General features: G+C 42.0%; 1 pseudogene; it reads left to right on the forward strand.

Annotated features, from left to right (window-relative positions):
* Positions 1-9,926: 9,926 nt before the first annotated feature.
* The window catches only part of LOC101573022, a 14,011-nt pseudogene continuing 11,435 nt past the window's right edge, over positions 9,927-12,502 (forward strand).

Consider the following 12,502-nt stretch of genomic DNA (forward strand, 5'->3'; position numbering starts at 1 on the left):
ACAGAATTTGAAAGGTTCTTTCTCTCCCCTTTACTGCTATGGTCCTCAATTCACCAGTCTAATGAAGGTATTCACTGTTCCATGTATAACTGCCGGTTTTGACTCTATGATACTTGAACAAGAGTTCTTTCTCCTCTTAGAACTTACCTTTTGAACACTAAAGATTTCAGAGTGTGAGTTCTTGAGGAGAAAGTCCAGCTAAGTGCTAGGCCTTTTCTGGAACTGGGCCTTCCTATGTCTGCTTCAGTCTCCAGGGAAAAACTGAATTTCTTGTCTGAATTCCTTTGGCTACCACACGAATTCACCATGTGACCATGTCTGGCCCCTGAGAAAAAATTTTCCATGAAGTTCCAACCCCCCAGTCCTTTCTAGATGAAAATGGAATAAGGATTTTTTTTCTTGCTCAGAATGCATTCAGGGCAGGTTTGTCTGGCTTGAGTTGTGGGCATGAAACAACAGCAACCTGAGACTGACTGCTTTGTTGAAGCAGCCACTTAAAGAACTGAGCTAAAGGGCAGGCCCCCATGCAAACCACAGTTGCTCAGGACTTTCTTCTTAAGGGCTACAATGGGCCACAGCTGTGCAAGGCTCGACTTCAGGTGTATCTGATTCTTTCCATCATATGGTTTGAGTTCCTAAGTGTGAATTGTGAGTAGAGAAATTCCAGAAAGTGTCTAGTCCCTTCAGGAAGAGGGGCTGTTCTAAAACTGTTTCCCCACACAGACCCCAAACAAACTTCTGGTCCCAAATTCAACAGGAAAGTGCTAAAATTAATACATCACCATCATGCCAGTCTTTTCAGAAATTGTTTCTTGGGAAATTCTTCCACCAAGTTCCACATAGAGAGCAAGTTGAGATGGATTTTTTTTTTTTAAATTTCTCCTGCTGTCTTGGCTTGCCTTCAGAGCTGGCGTGGTAAGGCTCAAGGAACAGTGATTCTAAACAGCCTCCTGAGACTCAGTGCTCTGACCAAATACGCTCTGAAATAACTCAGGTCATGGGCACCCCAGAATTCAAAAGTCTCTTTCTGTCCCCTTTCTGCTACGGTGCCCAATTCGCTAGTCTAGTGAAGGCATTCACTGTTCCATGTATAACTGACAGTTTTGCCTGTCTGATAGAAGAACAAGAGTTCTTTCTCCTCTTAGAACTCACCCTCCGAACTCTAAAGAGTTTGGAGAGTGAGTTCTGAGGATAAAGTCCAGCTAAGTGCTAGGACTTTTCAGAAGCTGGGCCTTCCTTTTTCTGCTCCAGTCTCCAGGGAAATCTGAATTTCTGGTCCGAATTGCTTTGGCTACTGCACGAATTCACCATGCTACCACTCTCATCCCTCGACAAAAATTCTCCCTGAAGTTCCTCCCTCCCAGTCCTTTCTAGGGAAAAATGGAATAAGGATTTTCAGGTCAGTTTTGGCTGGGTTGAGTTGTGTGGATTGAACCACAGCTACCTGAGCCTGACTATTTGTTGAAGCAGACACTTAAAGAACTGAGCTATTGGGCAAGCCCCCATCAAAAACCCAGGTGCTTAGGCCTTTCTTCTTCAGGAAAATAATGGGACACTGTTGTTCAAGGCTTTAATTCAGGTGTATCTTGTTCTTTCCACTGAACGTGTTGAGTTCTTAAGTGTGAATTGCTAGTGGAGAAAATCCCAGGAGTTTCTAGGCCACTGAGAAGAGCAGCCCTCCTAAAAATATACCCCCAGACAGCCCACAACAAGATATGTGGTCCCAAATTCACCTGGAAAACACACTAATTAGTGCTTCTCCAGCATGCAGGTCTCCTCAGAAATCATTTCTTGGATAATTCTTCCATCAAGTTCCACATAGAGAACAAGTTGTGATATGTGATATATATATATATATATATATATATATATATATATATTAATTTCTCCTGCTGGCTTGGCTTGCCTTCAGAACAGATATGGTATGGCTCAAGGAACAGCTGTTCGAAACAGAGACTCCTGAGATTCAGTGCTCTGACAGAATAGGCTCTGAAAGAACTCAGTTCATGGGCACACAAGAATTTGAAAGTCTTTTTCTTTCCTTTTAGTGCTAAGGTCCCCAGTCGCCAGGCTAGTGAAAGCATTCACTGTTCCATGTATAACGGACGGTTTCTACACTATGATACGAGAACAAGAGTTCTTTCTCCTCTTAGGACATACTGTGTGAAATCTAAACTGTTCAGAGAGCGATTTTTAAGAGGATAAAGTCCAGCTAAATGCTAGGGCTCTTAGGAAGCTGTGTCTTTCTAAATCTGCTCAAGTCTACAGGGAAAAAAGCAATTTCTTTTCCAAATTCCTTTGGCTACCTCACCATGTCACCGTGTCCACATCCCATGGCCCCTGAGAAAAATTTTCCTTGATATTCCAGCCTCCCAGTCCTCTCTAGGGAAAAATGGAATAAGGAATTTTTTTTTTGTAATGAATGCCTTCATTGCAGGTTTTGCTGTCTTGAGTTGTGTGAATCGAACCACAGCTAACTGAGCTGAACAGCTTTGTTGAAGCAGCCACTTAAAGAACTGAGCTAAGGGGCAGACCACTGTCAAAACACACTTCTTCAGGCCTTTCTTCTTAAGGATCACAATGGGACCCAGCTGTGCATGGACTGACTTCAGGTGTATCTGATTCTTTGCACCATAGGGGTTGAGTTCCTAAGTGTGAACTGTCAGTGGAGAAATTCCAGAGAGGGTCTAGGCCCTTAGAGAAGAGGGGCCCTCTTAAAACTGTTACCCCAGACAGCACCCAAAAGGACTTCTGGTCCCAAATTCAACTGGAAAACGCATTAATTAATACATCACCAACATGCCAGTCTCCTCAAAATTGTTTCTTGGAAAATTCTTCCACCAAATTCCACGTAGCGAACAAGTACAGATGGAATTTTAAAAAAAATTTCTCCTACTGTCTTGTCTTGCCTTCAGAGCAGGTGTGCTAAGGCTCAAGGAACAGCAATTTGAAACACAGACACCTGAGAATAGGTGCCCTGACTGAATAGGCTCTGAAAGACCTCAGGTCATGGGCACACCAGAATTCAAAATGCTCTTTCTCTAAGGTCCCCAAATCAACAGTCTCATGAAAGCATTCACTGTTCCATGTTTAACGGATGGTTTCAACTCTATGATACAAGAAAAATTGTTCTATCTCCCCTTAGAACTCACTCTCCGAACTCTAAAATGTTTGGAAAGGGAGTTCAAGAGAAGAAATTCCAGCTAAATTCTGGGCCATTTTGGGAGCTTGTCCTTCCTAAGTCTGCTCCAGTCTCCAGGGAATAACTGAATTTCTGTTCCAAATTCCTTTGGCTACCGCACAAATTCTCATTGTCTACCTCGCCCATTTAGATAGAATTTCTCCTCTTAGTACTCCTAATTGTTTGGAGAATGAGTTTCTAAGAGGTGAAAGAACTCTTGTTCTCCTATCATAGAGTCAAAACCATCAGTTATACATGGAAAAGTGAATGCCTTCACTAGACTGGCGAATTGGGGACCATAACCCTGAGGAGGAGAGAGAGAGAGCCTTTTGAATTCTGATGTGCCCTTGACCTGATTTCTTTCAGAACCTATTCAGTCAGAGAACTTAATCTCAGGAGTTTTTGTTTCAAATTGCTGTTCCTTGAGCCTCACCATACCTGCTCTGATGGCAAGCCCAGCCAGCAGGAGAAATTAAAAAAAAATCCATCTCAACTCATTCTCTAAACGGAACACTGTGGAAGAATTTTATAAGAAATGATTTCTGAGGGACTGGCATGATGGAGATGTAGTAATTAGTGCATTTTCCAGTTGAATTTGGGACCAGAATTCCTGTTGGGGGCTGTCTGTGTGAACAGTTTTAGGATGGCCCCAATTCCAAAAGGGCATAGACACTCTCTGGAATTATTCCACTAACAATTCACACTAAGGAACTCAAACCCTTCTGTGGAAATTATCAGAAACACCTGAATTGAGCCCTTTCACAGCTGTGTCCCATTGGCTACTTAAGAAGAAATGCCTGAGCAAGTGTGTTTTGGACAGGGGCCTGCCCCTTATCTCAGTTCTTTAAGTGGCTCCTTCAAGAAGCCTTCAGACTCAGGTAGCTGTGATTTGATCCCCACAAGTTAAGCTGCCAAACCTGCTCTGTTGGCATTCAGAGCAAATAAATAAATAAATAAAAAGGCCTTACTCCATTTTTCCATAGAAAGGACTGGGAGACTGGAACATTAGGGAAAATTTTTCTCAGGTGCTTGGCGAGGTGGTCATGGTGATTTGGTACAATAGCCAAAAGATTTTAGACCAGAAATTCAGCTTTTTCCTGGACTCTGAATTCTTGTTCTCGTATCATGGAGTTGAAACCATCAGTTATACATGGAACACTAAATGCTTTCACTAGCATCATGTATTTTTCTCTAAGGGTTCAAAAGTGTGAGTTCTAAGAGTAGAAAGTCTAGCTAAATGCTGAGCCTCTTCGGAAGCTAGGCCTTCCTTTGTCTATTCCCTTCTCCAGAGAAAAACTGAATTTTTGGCAATTTACTGTGTCCACCATGCCATTCTAGTCCCCTAAGAACAGAAATTCTCCCTGGCCTCCCAGTTCTTTCTATGGAGAAATAGCAGAAGGATTTTTTTTTTATTTGAATGGTTTCATTGCAGGTTTGGCTGGATTGAGTTGTGGGGATTGAACCACAGTAACCTGAGCCTTACTGCTTTGTTGAAGCAGCCACTTAAAGAACTGAGCCAAGGGGCCATCCCCCGTCTAAAGCATACTTGCTCAGCCCTTTGTTTTTAAGGGCCACAAAGGGACACAGCTGTGCAAGGCTGGATTCCTCCAAGTGTATCTTATTCCTTCCACGGTAGGATTTTTTTCTATGCCTTAATTATTAATGGAGAAGATTCCAGAGAAGGTCTACTCTCTTTGGCAAGATTGGACCTCCTAAACCTGTTCTCCTGGAGAGCCCTCATAAGGACTTCCTGTCCCAGACTTATCTGGAAAACGCAGTATTTAATTCATCCCCAGAATTCGAATCTTCTCAGAAATAATTTCATGGAAATATTTTCCATCAAGTTCTATGTAGAGAACAAGTTAAGATGGATTTTTTTTTTCTTAATTTTATCCTGTGTTTCAAGTTGCCTTCAGAGCAGGTGTCGTAAGGCTCAAGGAACAGGGATTCAAAACACCGTCTCCTGAGACTCAGTGCTCTGACTCCCTAGGCTCTGAAAGATCTCAGGTCATGGTCTCATCAGAATTCAAAAGGCTTTTTCTCTCCTCTTTACTGCTACAGTCCGCTTGCACCAGTCAAGTGAAAGCCTTCACTGTTCCATGTATAACTGAGGGTTTTGAATATAGGATGCGAGAAGAAGAGTTCTTTCTAACCTAGAACTCACTCTTTGAACTCTAAGAGTTTGAAGAGTGAGTTCTAATGGAAGAGAGTCCTGCTAAATTTTAGGCCTCTCTGTAAGCTGGGTCTTCCCAAGTCTGTTCCTGTTTCCAGGGAAAAACTGAATTTCTGGTTCCAAATTCCTTCAGCTACCCAAGCAATTCACTGGGTCTACCATGCCAGTCCAGTCCCCTGAGAATAAAAATTCTCCCTGAAGTTCCAGCCTCCTAGTTCTTTCTATGGATATATGGTAGAAGGATATTTTCTTTATTTTGCCCCGTATGCCTTGAGGACAGATTTGCCTGGCTTGAGTTGTGGTGATGGAAGCACAGTAACCTGTGCCTGACTGCTATGTGAAGCAGCCACTTAATGAACTGAGCTAAGGGGCAGGTCCCCATCCAAAACACACTTGCTCAGCCCTTTCTTCTTAAGGGTCAGAATGGGACACATCTGTGCATGACATGACACTTCCACGTGTATCTGGTTCTTTCCACAGTAAGATTTCTGTTTCTAAGCTTAAATTTTTAGTGGAGAAATTCCAGAGAATTTCTAGGCCCTTTGGGAAGATGGGCCCTCCTAAACCTATTCCCCTAGACAGCCCCCAAAAGACTTCCATTCCCAGACTCAACTGGAAACGCAGTAATTAATACATGCACAACATGTGAGTCTCCTCAGAAATAGTTTCATGGAAAATTCTTGCATCGAGTTCCATGTAGAGAACAAGTAGAGATGGATTTTTTTTTAAAATTTTCTCCTCCTGGTTCAGGTTGCCTTCAGAGCACAAGCGGTAAGGCTCAAGAAACAGGGGTTTGAAACACCGTCTCCTGAGACTCAGTGCTCTGACCCCATAGGCTCTGAAACATCTCAGGTCATGGTCTCACCAGAATTCGAAATTCTCTTTCTCTCCTTTTTACTGCTATGGTCCGCAATGTGCCAGTCTAGTGAAAGCCTTCACTGGTCCTTGTATAACTGAGGGTTTTGAATCTAGGATGCGAGAAGAAGAATTCTTTCTCCTCTTAGAACTGACTCTTCTAACTCTAAGAGTTCAAAGTGTGAGTTCTAAGAGGAGAAAGTCCATCTCAAAGCTAGGCCTCTTCGGAAGATGTTTCTTCCCAATTCTGTTCCCATCTCCAGGGAAAATCTGAATTTCTGGTTCCAAATTCCTTTGGCTACCCCAGCAATTCACTGTGTCTACCACGCTAGTCTTGTCCCCTTAGAACAAAAATTCTCCCTGAAGATCTGGCCTCCCATTTATTTCTGTTGAAAAATGGCAGAAGGATTTTTTTTTTCCTCTGAATGCCTTCCGGGCAGGTTTGGGTCACTTGAGTTGTGGGGATTGAACAACAGCAACTTGAGCCTGACTTCTTGTTGAAGCAACCCCTTAAAGACCTGAGCTAAGGGGCAGGCCCCCGTCCAAAACACACTTGCTCAGGCCTTTTTCTTAAGTACCCAATGGGACACAGCTGTGCAAGTCCTGACTCCTCCACGTGTATCTGGTTCTTTCCACCCTCGGATTTGGTTTTCTAAGAGTAAATTTTTAGTGGCAAAATTCCAGAGAAGGTCTAGGCCCTTTGGGAAGATGGGTTTTCCTAAACCTGTTCTCCTAGACAGCGGCCAAATGGATTTCCAGTCCCAAACTCAAGTGCAAAATACAGTAATTAATACATCCCCAGCATTTGAGTCTTCTCAGAAATAGTTTCATGGAAATTTCTTCCATGTAGAGAACAAGTTTAGAGGGATTTTTTTTTTAATTTTCTCCTGCTGGTTCACGTTGCCTTCAGAGCAGGTGTCGTAAAGCTCAAGGCACAGTGATTTGAAACAGAGCCTGCTGAGACTTAGTGCTCTGACTGCATTTGCTCTGAAAGATCTCAGGTCATGGTCACACCAGAATTGGAAAGTCTCTTTCTCTCCTCTTTACTGCTATGTTCTGCAATGCACCAGTCCAGTGAAAGCCTTCACTGATCCATGTGTAACTGAGGGTTTCGAATCTAAGATATGAGAAGAAGAGTTCTTTCTCCTCTTAGAACTCACCCTTCAAACTCTAAGAACCAAATACTTTTGGTTACCCCAGCAATTCACCATGTCCACCACAGCAGTCCTGTCCCCTGAGAACAAAAATTCTCCCTGAAGTTCAAGCCTCCCAATTCTTTCTATGGAAAAAACGTCAGAAGGATTTTTTGTTGTTGTTGAATCAGGGTTTGAACTCAGGACCTTTTGTGTGATATGGAAGCAGTTACTCTATTGAGCCATCTCCCGGGCCCTGTAAGTGTTTGTTTTTTCTCCACAATCTTGCCAGCAATTATTTTTTGAGTTCTAGGTAACAGTCATTCTTACTATGAACTGGAAGCTCAGTGTTGAGTTGATTTGTACTTATTTCTAAAATGTAAAGTTACTAAACATTATTTCACATACTTGCTGTATTTCTTTTAAAAAGTACATGTCTATTCATTTCAGTTTGTCCATATTTTGATTGGATCTTTTGTTTTGGGAGTTTATTTTCTTATTAACTTGTCTGTGTATTCTAGATATTAGTCCTCTGAGAAGTAGCTTGCAAAAGTCTTCTCCCATTCTGTGGTTTGTCTGTTCACTCATTTGGGTTGTTTCCCTTTACCCTGGATATGCTGTTTAATTTTATGTGATCCTATTTGTTCATTCTTGGCTGTTTTTCTCATACATTTGGTGTTCTGTTCATGAAATCTTTGCCTGTGTCTTTGAGAGCATTTTTTTATATGTCTAGATCTTTCTTCATTTTGATTTTATTACATTATAGTATGACAGATATAAGGGTAGATCCCTTTTTGTGTACATAAAATAGTTTTCCCAATAATACTTGTTAAAGAAGCTGTTTTGTCCTGCTCATGTGTTTAGGCTCTTTGTCAAAGGTGAGGTGGATAGAAGTGTATTAATTATCTCTGTACATTCTATTCCATTCCACTCTGCTGTATTACTGTAGTTGATCCAATCATATGCTATTTTCATATTTATTTATTCATTTTTTGACAGAAAAAGGCCTTTTCTCTTGCCAGGCAAGCACTTATTCTACTGAGTCATCTCTTCATCCTTAGCATGCTATTTCTAAATAGTGTACCTTTGTTGTATAACTTGAAATTTGGGGTTGTGATAACTCCCACTTTGTTCATTTTGTTCGGGAATGATTTGGTTATTTTGGGTCCCTTCTGCTGCTATACAGTTCCAGGATTGTTTTTATTCTAGAAATAAATACATTGTTACTTTGATTGGGATTACTTCAAATCTATACATTTTGACAATATGGACATTTTGACATACTGATGTACTTATCTAGAAGCAGAAGATATCTTTAAATTTTCTGATATTCTCTATAATCTCTGTTTTCAAGAGTGCTAAAGTTTTCACTATTAAAGAATTTAAATAATTTGTTACATTTTCTTTGTAAGCATCTTGTTGACACTTTTATTCATCAATTCATTAAGAATATTGACCTGCAACTGGACATTGTGAGTATGCACCTGTGGGAACTGGTTAAGATTCTCAGGCTCCAACGCTAAACAAAAGATGGAAAGTCAGGGGCCTGCACTTTAGCTCAGTTCTTTAAGTGACTGCTTCAACAAAGCAGTCAGGCTCAGGTTGCTGTGGTTTGATCCCCACAACTCAAGCCAGCCAAACCTGCCTGGAAGGAATTCGGAGCAAAAAAAAAAAAAAAAAAAAAAAGGAAAAAAAGAAAATCCTTGGGCCAGGGAGCTGGCTCAGTAGAATAAGTGCTTGCCTAGAAAGCACAAGGGCCTGAGTTCAATCCCTGGTCCCCCCCCAAAAAAAAAAGATGGAAAGTCTATAAGAAAGGCTCTAGTGAGAGTAGGATTCCTGCTGAAACTGTACAACTGTATCACTGAGGTTTCACTACACCTTCAACTCAAATTTTTTCTGGTCCTATTAATAGAATTCATAAGGGATGAAATACACTAGAAACCTAGGAGTAACTTTCAGCACGGCAGTCACCAAACCATGTGTTGCTTTGGTAGAATTGTCCTCAGACACCTGGTAGACACTCTAAGTGCACCTAAAGACTGAGTATATCTAATCCTTTTCCTGTGAAACTTGGGAATAGAAAAGATAATTGTGGGAGGTCCAATAACTCCAGCCCTCCAATACCATTGCAAGTGAGTCTTTCTAAATCCTGTGAATCTGCCACATCATGACTCCATGCCACATATCCCTTAATGGTCACCTGAGTGCCTCTGACCTATAAAATTCTCTTGGTGCATTGGTGTTATTAGTGATGCTGACTTCCTCTTCCCCTACCTCTGCTGAGCTAAGCTCCTAATTCTTCTTACCCTGACTATTTCCCATAAGTCTCCTGCTATGCCCTGGAGGTGGGACTTCCTTTCATAGCCTGGTTGCCTAGGTACTCATGCCTTTTATCCGCTGACCTCATTTCCTGTGCCTCCACTATATATACCCAGCACCTTCCCTGAATAAATGAGACTTGATCGGAATCCTGTCTTGTCTCCATTTCTCACATCTCCTGTCCTTTGTTCCCTCCTCAATTCCTCACTCCTTTCCCAGGTGACCTTCATTAACTGACCCACTGGTTCAGGACAAGTAGTGCCCAATGTGTGGGGCAACTGGTACAGAGTATACAGTGACAGAACCATCCAAGAGAGCCGGCAAGATAGAAAGTAAAAGAGGCCTACTCCGCAGTTGCCTGCTGCGATGTTTGAACTTCAGTAAGTGGACAGCACCCCCTTTTCTCTTCCCTTCGGTAATGGGACAGGCATTAAGTGAACATGAGACATTTGTGGAAAGTTTGAGCAAAGCATTGAAGGCGCAAGGAGTAAAGATTAAAATTAAGGATTTGTGTCAATATTTTAAATATATTAAACAACTTTGCCCACGGTTCCCTATCGAAGGAACTATTGATCAGAGGTGATAGAAAAGGGTTGGTGATGCCCTTAAGGATTATTATGAGACTTTTGGACTTGAAAAGGTCCCAGTTACAGCCTTTTCCAACTGGAATTTAGTTGATGAAATCTTATCCCAGAGACACTGTGACCTGGTTGTTGCTAATGTGATAAAAAAGGGTGAAAATATACTACAGGGACAAAAAGGTAAAACCCACCTTACAGGAGGGACACACCCATCTTAAGGGTGTGTGCCCTCCTGTAAGAGAGCAGAATCTTGAAATTGAAACCAGGAAGCCATAGGCGCCAAATTACAAATTACAGCCCAAGGAGAAAATTAACCCCTTTGATTTATAAGGAGCTACACTCAAAGTAAAAAAAATATATCCCAAACTACCAAAACCTCTTCAAGTTGAAGCCGATTATAATGAAGTTGATTGGGATGAACTGGTGGAGGAAGCCACTTGGTATCAGGGCCAAGATTGGCCGCCAGAGTTTCAGGGCCCTCCACCATATAGCACTGATCCAAGTGCACCTCCTTCAGCATGTTTGGCTTCTGACCCCAGAAAGGAAATAAAAGGCAAAATTGAACTTTTCAAAGAACAGATAAAATTAGAGAAAGAGCACCAAGACCTCATAATCCAATTAGAAAGATTAAAATCAGGAAAACCCAAAAATGAAAGTATAATCGAACCAAAGGGCCCCTGTGTTCAAAGGCCACCTGTGAGGGGCGCTATCCCCAAAAGCTTCCTCCTGTTAGACCCACCCATAGATCTGTATAAGGCAGAGGCATTTTTGGTGTCAGAAACAACAGGCGCTCAAGGACAGATTTGGCGCCATTACACTAATTTCAATTTTAAAGTCCTAAAGGAAGTAAAAACGGTGCTTGCCTAATATGGAGCTAGGGTTCTATACACTACAGCCATTTTAGAAACTGGCTGACAATTGGCTTACTCCCGAGGACTGGCAAGCATTAGCCAGAGCCACCCTCTCTGGGGGAGATTAACTCCTATGGAAGTCTTCCTGCGTGCAGGGAGGCATCCACAATGATAGCTTCACTATTGATGTTGGATTTGTTACCCTCACCAGCTGCAATCAAATACTTAACTACAGTAGCCCTATTTGCCCAAAAAAGGGACATGTGTTTGTATGTGGGGGAAGTTTAGACTTCACATATTTACCTACCAGCTGGACAGGACTATGTGTCATGGCAATTGTATTGCCTGATATAGATGTCATCTCTGGTAATGATCCCGTACCCCTTCCCAGTTTAGATTATGCTATGGGCTGCACAAAGAGGGCAGTCTAGTTCATCTCTTTATTAGTGGGGCTAAAAGTCACTGTGGCCATGTGGACAGGCACAACAGGTTTGGGAGTAGCAGTACATTCTTATACCAAATTTTCTAAGCAGCTGATTGATGATGTTCAAACTGTCTGGTACTATTCAAAATATCCAAGACCATATAGATTCATTAGCAGAACTAGTCTTGCAAAATAGGAGGGGCTTAGAACTTCTAACAGCAGAGCAGGGAGGGAAATGCTTGGCTTTGCAGGAATGCTGCTGCTTCAACACAAACAAGTCCAGTATTATTCAAGATAAAATAAAGAGACTTCAAAAAGACCTTATTAAGAGGAGAACAGAACTATGTGAAAACCCTTTCTGGAGCACATGGAATGGAGTACTTTCCCCCTATTGAGACCTTTGATTGGACTATTAATACTTTTATCAATAGGACCCCTGATAACCCTCTTACTTCTGGTTTCAGTTGGCCCATGCATTTTTAATAGGCTAATGGCTTTCATTTGACAGCAGTTGGATGAGGCCTTGAAGAAGCCTATTCAAGTTCATTATCACAGGCTTGAGATGGCTGAAAGGGAAAACTGCCCTGGAATACAACCAGCTTATGATCCAGAGACCTCTTAGTTCTCCCACCCTTGGTGAGATGGTCAGGCTAGCCAGAGATGGGTAATGAGGGGCCTACACGAGACACCACTCACCGCCCAAGACAGTAACAGGACCTTTTGCCATCCTGGTCTCCTATGATGGGTAAGGTTTGAGTCGGGTCTGTGTAGAGGATGCCTCAACCTAAGATAAGCACTGCCCCCTCAAGGGAATCAGCCATTTACAGAAGCCATATTTTACATACATATAAAAGTAAAGAGGGACCTGTGGGAGGCACAATAACTCCAGGCCTCCAATACCATTGCAAGTGAGTCTTTCTAAATCCTGTGAATCTGTCACATCATGACTCCATGCCACATATCCCTTAATGGTCACCTGAGTGCC

Source organism: Octodon degus, unplaced genomic scaffold (genome assembly GCF_000260255.1).
Source record: "Octodon degus isolate 3935 unplaced genomic scaffold, OctDeg1.0 scaffold00189, whole genome shotgun sequence".
Lineage (NCBI taxonomy): Eukaryota > Metazoa > Chordata > Mammalia > Rodentia > Octodontidae > Octodon > Octodon degus.